Below are 8,574 nucleotides of genomic sequence, written 5' to 3' on the forward strand. Positions count from 1 at the left end.
ATATCAGCCCTGGCTGCCGCTGCTTGCACTTTGCACACACACAGTCGCTTTTTACAGCTGATTCAGCCGGCATTTACAGCTCTAATGGTCCCACGGTCACGCCGAAAGGGTAGGAGGGTGGGGGGGCTCGTTTCTCAGCAATCCTCAGACAGCGCGTGTGTGCCTCCGGTGCTGATGCTCCGCAAAAACCCGGAGCATTGCTCACTGCGGATTCTAAATTATGGTGAGCTGAGTTTGACACGAGCGCACGCACGCACGCACACATGGTCATCAGACTCATGGTTCAAACAGAAATACGCTGACGTATAAAAAGAAGCTGCACTGAAACAGAGCGGAGACGTGCTTCACCGCAAAGCAGGAGGAGGGTCTGACTTACCTGGCCTTCTCTGAAAAACACAACCTCGACATGCGCCGGACGGCCCGGTGTCCTCTGCCGAGCTCCGAGCCAGCACCACCAGCGGCGTCCGGTTACCGAGAGCTTTAGTTTACCAATTAAGCCTCCTGGAGCCGCGGGTACGGACTCGGTGCTTGTTTCGTTTCACGTCACCGCTGCCGATCTGTGCCTCCCTCGTTGCGGTGTTGGCTGCCAGAAGGGAGAGGAGCGGTGACTTTTGCCGTGCTTTATTGGAGGCTGCTGAGCGGGGCGGGCACACACGTGATCACCGCAAAAATGCACCTGTGGGGGCGCCTGAAGTGCCCCAGGTCGTGCTGCTGCGTGCATGCGCTTAGTGTCTGGAGAAGATGAGGAGTCCGTTTGTGCGGAAACCCTGAGCTGTATATTAGACACGATCTTTATTATGATTCCTTTCTAACAGATCAGCAAGACATTTCAGTGGCAATAAACACGAGCTGCCTCATCCAAAGTCTGGATGCTTTTCACTGACTGGGGCTGTTTGTAATTACCCAGGAGACCCCTGCGGCAGAGAAACATGGCTGCTGGGCCCCGATAACCATCCGCTGCCTCCCATTACTGCACACGTGTCAGCCTTATAATATATATATATATATATATATATATATATATATATATATATATATATATATATACATAATGCAGGGGTGTCAAACATTAGGTTCTGGGGCTACAGTTGGCCCAGCAAAGACTCCAATCAGGTCCACTAAAAGGCTGGAAAATGTGATTGGCTTTTATTTTTGGACATTTAACTGTATTTTCATCAGTTTTAAGCCTTTTCTGCTGATTGCTCCCACATAGCTATTCACGCTGAACCAAAAAGGAATTAAGTAACAGATAAACATAAATAAAAAATTCTGTGAATCAACAAAACATGTATGTCTTATAAATACAAGACAGGGTGCATAATGAGCTAGGAGGATTTTCTCTGTCATTTTCTATAATTTTACACATCTTTACATAGAAATCTTGAGACGTGGTGTTGAAATTACAGTTTTTTCTCTTATGTTAAGACATTTATGGTTTAATGTGTCCTAAAACATTTTTACACTGGTTTAAATACTCAGGGTAGCGTCATAATGAGGCTCACGTGCATAGAAAAAAAGCCCTTTAATGGCTCATTGAATGTTCTGTGCGTTTATGCAGCTGCAAACATGTTTTTCACCTACAGAGTAGGTTAATTCATATCAGCACAGAATATTAAATACAATAAAACAAACAACTTTAGTCAAACTGAGTACAAACCAAATCAACCCCGGTGATGTAAAATAAAACAAATAGCTGAATAAATAAATGTCCCTGTTTTAAGATGAGATTCAGTCATGAAATTATTTTGATGTTCATTACAGGCAACTGTGAATCCTGCCTGGGGGCACCTGAAGGTTCTGGATGCCAGAGAGGCATTAAAAAAAAGCCCATCATACGGCGTGGAGCCATCTCACACCTCACAGCCACATACTTCGGGTGGCGACACATCGTTATCACATACAGCTGGAGGCTAGTGGCTCTCTTCCTTATGAGCTCTATCCTGAAAGCAGGGGAAACAAAAATAAAACACTGAAGTCACATTATAATAAAACATGTCATTTATTATTCAGTCCTGCTGATCACTTATTCATCACAACAACTGTTGATTTGCTGTGAGTCCAGGCTGGGCTTCACTGAGCATGCTGTGGGGATTATGTGTAAGCATTCATGCATGTGTGTGTGTGAGAGAGAGAGATGGGGGATTATTCTGACCTCCGCTGACCTCCCTGAGTTGTACTAGACTTGAGCCTTCCCCAGTGACGTGAGCGACTGATGTGTCCCATTTTAACCTCTGATTAGTTTTTGTTGTCCTGACACGGACTTCAGATAAATTTCATGTGAGAAGAGCAAACAACAATCAAATCACGCTGCTGAGCAGTTCTCCACCAAAATAAAACTATCACTTTCTATGCAATCAGATGTTTTTTTTTTTCTGGGATTAAAATGTCTAACTTTCCATTTGCATGTTTTGACAAGCCCAGAATGAGAAGGGCTGCTTCAGGCACGGCACCCGACACAAAGAAGAAGAAGAAGGCATGCTTTGAGGAAGACTACAGAGGAGCTTAATGGATATAGAGAAGGATGACATGCAGAGGGTTGGTGTGACAGAGACACACCCTAATCTGCTATCTGTAGGTTCTGTGGTGAACCTACAGATAGCAGCCCAAAGAGGAAGAAGAATAAGGAGAAGAAGATGGCGACTTTTAGGGCCACTGAGGTTCACATTTTTGTTTTTTGGTGAAATGTTTCAGCAGCTATGGTGCAGACTGCACTGCAATTTGGTGCAGAGCAAACAGTGATGTATCCTCCAGGTCTAAATTGTGAAGTAAACGCAGAGGTTTCTGTTTGTTGTAATGGCCAGCAGGGGGCAACACATCTGGCTGGAGGGCTCTATGAGAAGAAGACCCCCCTGCTCTATTGCTCTGTGACATCAGTAAACACTTTAATGATGGATTTATGTCTCAGTCATTAGTTTCAAGTCTTATTTAAAGAAGCACAGTCCATAAAAAGCTACTTTCATCTACTTCCTTATTCACAAGGAATGACCACAGCAGGTAGTGCCAGAGATGCTTTACTTGTTCATGTAAACCGCATGAACATTACAGCCTATAGATATCTGCTGTATGTGAATGCTAGATAAAAACGCACTTGGGCATTGAGGAGTAAGTATATAAATGCATAAAGCACTAAAAAGCAGAACCAGTCTTTCCATCATATTTGATTTCAACACACCAGGAGGCTAACTGCAAAAATGCTAAGCTTACAGCTTTACTACAGGACTTCACTAACCTGTGAGTGATATCACAGTGGCTATACTCTGTGTGCCTGATGAAATGGATTGATAAGGTCTGCAGATCTGCTCTAAGTTTACCAGACCTCTGGAGCCTGTTAATCATCTTTGAGCTAGCATGACATTTAAATAATCAGTGATCTGTGGACTGTGTCCTTCCTGATGAATGGATAGGCGACTGCTGTCAATAACCTCGATCAAAGAACCAAATCAGTATGTAAATGTCTGAGGCACAGTCTACAGACCACAGTTATCTGAGCCACTAGATCTTACTAGATCGTTATATAAATGTTACATGTAGCGTTAGGCTGAAAAATCATTCTCACTCAATTTTTCCTGCAGTCACCTGAAGGGGCCAAAACATGTATTTTAATGAGGCTGGTTCATGTGGTTTTTCATTCTGCTCCCCCACTGAAGAGTTTTAACAACACTTGGTAGGAGGCGAATCAATAGCACAGTCAACACCTGAGCTTCCAGTTCCCTTCAGGGGACAAATCAATCCACAGAGAGCACAACAGGAACAAGGACTAATTCAGATACACAGGCTTTTCTTAGCTTCACCAACTGAATAACATCCCCACAGCATAGAGAAACTTGGCTTGATATTCATTTATTTATTTGTTTATTTTAGCCATTTATGCTTTAACTGAAGAAAAAAAAACTGTATGGACTACCTGTTTTACCCCTCAAAAAACGTGTAAATAAAAGATCAAACACACACCTCTCCTTCATCTGAAATTCCAATTTCCACCTGATATAAGTGATGTGAACCTGCTGGGTCTCCCCTCCAACCGTCCTTGTGGTGGCCTCTCGTTAAAACTCGTCCGGGGGTGCTAATGACCACACTATCCCCTGCCCCGGTCAGCCAGGCAGGGGGCCCGGGGCTTTATAATTGCTTTTTGGAGCACACCAGCTGTTTCATGTGCTTGCATGCTGGTCCCCAAAGGAGGACCAGTGAGGTGAGAGGGGGTTAGGGGGTAAGGTAGGGGCTGCCACAATGGGACCTTCCCCCTGGGCCCATTCCACTTCAGCTCCCCCCATCCCTCCTCCTACTGTGGAAGAAAACGTGAAGCTAGATAAGAGAACAGAGATGCTGCAGCTGGTGAGGGGAGCTGCATTAAGAAACACCGCATGGCACATGCATGTAAAAATATACAGTAAATAATACACTCTTCTATTTACTATCTACTCCAAAAATTAACATCAGTTGCGTTTTTCTCTATATTAATTCCTTATAAATGCAGGACCTGTAGAAAAACACCATGGCTTAATAAACAAAGGCAGGTTACTTATTGTGAATTCACTTTAAAATAGTACCTCGTTCTGTATTGTCTATGGATTTGTTTTCAGTGTAGGGCTGAGCCTATTTAACCAGAGGGGTGTACTAGGAAGCAAAATTAATGGGTTAGCAGGTTAGGTTGAACTTAAAGACAGTTTTCTGTGTCACAGAAGTGACTCTCTTTCTACCTGGCTAAATCACTGTGGTAACCGATGCTGAACACACAACACAGTCAGGAAAAGGTTACTTTGAAAGTTTCAGTTTCAAATCCTGTGCAACCACCACGTCTTCACTGATTCTTTTATTTACAGAATGTTTTAAAGGTGATATAGATTCTCTGTTGGGTGAATATGTTTTATATGTGCAGGATGTGCATCTGTACCTTTGTAAAAGCCCTGAATGAAGCGTAAACTGTGCATTGCATTATCAGTGGAGTGTGCATTTATGAACTTGTTGATGCAGAAATGTGGAAATGTTGTTGTGCTTGATTCTAATCTGCTGCTGGAATTGAATTGCAGTGTGTGTGTGTGTGTGGGGGGGGGAGGTGGAATGTCCTTTTTCTTTTTTTGTTTGTGTTTTTTTCCTGTGTCAACCACTTTGACTTGTCCATTTTCACACACTGCATTTTTAATGCAATTGAAAATAATTTTTGTATCTTTCTTTTTTCCCTAATATTGGTGACTCTTTATCTCCAGAAGATTTTCCGACCCTGCGCAGAGGAATGTGGGGGAACCTTTTAAATACTTGTCATTTTAATAATGAAAATTGTCCATTAGAGGCACAACAGTTGCAGACACTCTGCTCTGGCACCCCGAGGGACAGCCAGATCAGCTTGCATTGGTCTCCAGGGCTGAGTGGAGGTGCTGGAAAGTGGATGAGAGCAAAGTGCTCCTTTCAAAACAAACTGAAAAGTAAATTACTGTCCGGTGAAGGATGACTGGATTTGACGTCTGTGATCTCATTAGAAAAATTAAACGTCTGGGCGATGCTTTGTCTGATTTATCCGGAAGCAGAGGCTTTAACATTATCAGCTGGCGTCTGTCGGTTGGATGCTGTAATAGGTGACGCTGCTTGAGTTGTTTCCATTGTGTGTAAACTGTGAGAGACACAGTAATGAGCCGCAGCTAGAGTGCATTTGGTGGATATCTCATGTCGGCAGACACAGGAAAGAAGATGGAAAAGCGCCCAAAGGCTTCCTTGTGTTGTTCACTGACCCCATATCATTTTACCCCGAAGGCGTGCACTAACAAAGCCTTTAAGGTTTTTCCTAAAACACAGAAGACCGCAAGCTACACTCCCTGCAACCGGAAAATTATACACACTTTAAATGCAGCTATAATTGCTTTGCGGGCCACATTTTTCCTGCAGCTTTACACAGAGACATTAGCGCCGTCAGTTGTGTGTTTCTCCTGGTTTTCCCTTCTTGTCTCTACATGCCCAGCAGTTGTGTCTGGGCCTCAGGTGTCGCCTTACAGGTGATCAGGTTGTCTGTTTTTCTCCACTCGGTTGGTATTGTGATACGTTTATGTTTTGTTTTTTTTAGACTGGGTGTACCCGTCAAGGAACATTTATGCCTTTATTCTGTGACCGTCACGTCATCCTGCCGAAAGAAAGTGTTGTTTATTCGCTGAAGGCGACACACTGGGTCTCAGCTATAATGTGGGTTAACTGGCTGTAGGTCAAAGTCTGCACGCAAAAAAGCTCCAGAGTTTTAAAGCATGCAAATTAGGCAAACAGAAGTTATAGTGAACTCAACTCCTTACAAATGACCATGGAGGTCTGTCCTGGTGGAAGAGGATCAATAAATAGCTCAGCAGGGTGGTGCACCTATTGTGTGGACATGATTGATTACATGCTCCTTTTATGCACAGGGTCAAACCCTAATATGATGTTTTTCACCGTAATGGTACCTGCACACCTCCTCACACTGCAGATGCACATATCAGGCTTTTAATTCACATAAAAAACACACAAACTAACATAAAGATTTGGTGCTGTTATGGTTTATCTTTAAATAGAAATATGATGTATGTTGCAAAGGTCATCTATTCAGTGCTAGGATCACTGTGAATTAAAATATTTAAAAAATGTAATCATATATGTGCATGTTAATCTGTGAAAGACTGGCAATATATCCAGGGTGTACCCTGCTTCGCCCTGTGACAGCTGGGACAGACTCCAGCCTCCCACGACCCTAAACGGATAAGCAGATGGATGCATGGCTGTGCATTTAGGGGGGTTTGTTGTTCATTCCACATATGTCATTAATGTCAAATTACAAAAAAATGTAAAAAAAAAAACTTAAATAAAAAGGTTATCAATATGGATGCATCAGTAAAAGTACAAACTGGTTCTTATGCATTAATGTGGCATTTGTGTGCCAAATCACAATGACAGTTGCCTCAAGGAGCTTTATATTGTAAGGTAGGCCCTACAATAATACTGAGAAACCCCCAACAATCAGACAACCCCCTTTGAGGATGCACTTGGCAACAGTGGGAAGGAAAAACTCATTTTTAATAGGAAGAAACCTCCAGCAAAAACAGGCTCAGGAAGAAGATTATATTGCCACTGGTTGGTGGTGAGGGGAGGGAGACAGGACAAAAGAGACAGAGGTGTGTAAAAGTACATAGAGAGTGAGAAAAAGTGAGTGACTAGGAAGTGCATCAGGGAAAGCCTCCACGAGTTACCTGATATAACCCTAACTATATGCTTTATCAAAAACTAAAGTTTTAAGCCTAATTATTCAAGACCTTGTCTGTGAGGAGCAGGATATTAATTTTAATTCTGGATTTAACAGGGAGCCGGTGAAGGGAAGCCAACACAGGAGAAATATGCTCTCTCTTTTTAGTCCCTGTCAGGCGTGGCCCTGTTAAATCTCTAAACATATGAATTTGTTCAATAAATCTACCAGATTTTTAGAAAAAAAATTCAGCCTGCATGTATGAAACATAATCAGAGTGGTTTGTCTGAAGTAATGTAGAAGGAGGCGGTGAAGTCAGATTACAGACATTTGAAATGAAGCATATCATCATTCATTTTATCCTGTATTTTGATTATTTTGAATACAAAACAGGGAAATAAAGCAAAATAAAAGACGTCTGTGTGGAGCTGAATCCAAACAAAGCTTCACACGAGGCTCTTTATCAGTTTCGGTGGTGCAGTGAGACACAAACTCAAACAGACTCTGTGGATTCTCCACTAACCCACTGACCTGCATTGCAGAAGGATTTTTTTTTCTTGCTGGTATGCGCTCTGCATGTTCAATTGCTAAGCCAAGAGGTTTCGTTATGTTTAACAATGCTGCCCTCTGCTGCTGACTGATGGTTGCTTAACTTCATTTTTGTTGTTGTTGTTGTTTCTTGGGTGGTGGGGGAACCTTAAAATTAGTTGTAATGTGGGGAAAAGAATCATAACTCACAATAATTTCCATTGAGAGCTCCAGTAGATGTTCTTAGTGTACAGGCTGTGATCAGCTGACCTGCTGCACTTTGTGGATTTACACAAGTTAATTCAACCAGATGTCAGCAGATGTTTCAGGAGTAGTCCTGGATGATTTCCATCCTCTACACCTCACCCTCCTCTACACTGACGCTGTACGGTTTACGCCTTTTTTTCTAGAAGGTATAAAGTTGATATGAAAGTGGAATTTGGTGAATGAATCTCAGCATAATCGGCTAAAATTCATATGGAGCTCTGCTACACTTGATGTAACCTAACCTAACAGCCACTGTGTACCAGTCACACACTGTTCTTTACTTTAAATCCATCACTGTGCAGCAAACTAACCTGTTTATCCTGCACTATCCTGCAGATGGTTTTCATGCAGCCTTTAAATAACACCTTGGTTTGTTCTGCAGCATTTTTCACAATATGAGAAAACATAATGTCGCCTGAACAGACCCAATATCTGATTTAAAACACGAAGACTTACATGTAAGTTTTAAATGAGCACTCCTTACTTTTAAATCTAACCTCCCGTTGTCCTCTCCTGTCCTGTCCTGTCTTTCTTATCTTTCTCCATCTCCGAGTGAAGTTGGCTCTCTTGCTTTTCTCTCCCTGTTA

General features: G+C 42.5%; 1 protein-coding gene across 1 annotated transcript in view; it reads right to left on the bottom strand.

The window, feature by feature from the left end:
• The window catches only part of tesk1b (testis associated actin remodelling kinase 1b), a 33,979-nt gene extending 33,339 nt beyond the window's left edge, over positions 1–640 (bottom strand). Inside the window, exon 1 of the mRNA XM_004574172.5 lies at positions 377–640. The gene's annotated coding sequence lies outside the window, so the exon portion shown is untranslated. The remainder of the gene's footprint in view (positions 1–376) is intronic.
• Positions 641–8,574: the final 7,934 nt, after the last annotated feature.

The sequence above is a fragment of the Maylandia zebra genome, linkage group LG3, assembly GCF_041146795.1.
Source record: "Maylandia zebra isolate NMK-2024a linkage group LG3, Mzebra_GT3a, whole genome shotgun sequence".
Classification (NCBI taxonomy): domain Eukaryota; kingdom Metazoa; phylum Chordata; class Actinopteri; order Cichliformes; family Cichlidae; genus Maylandia; species Maylandia zebra.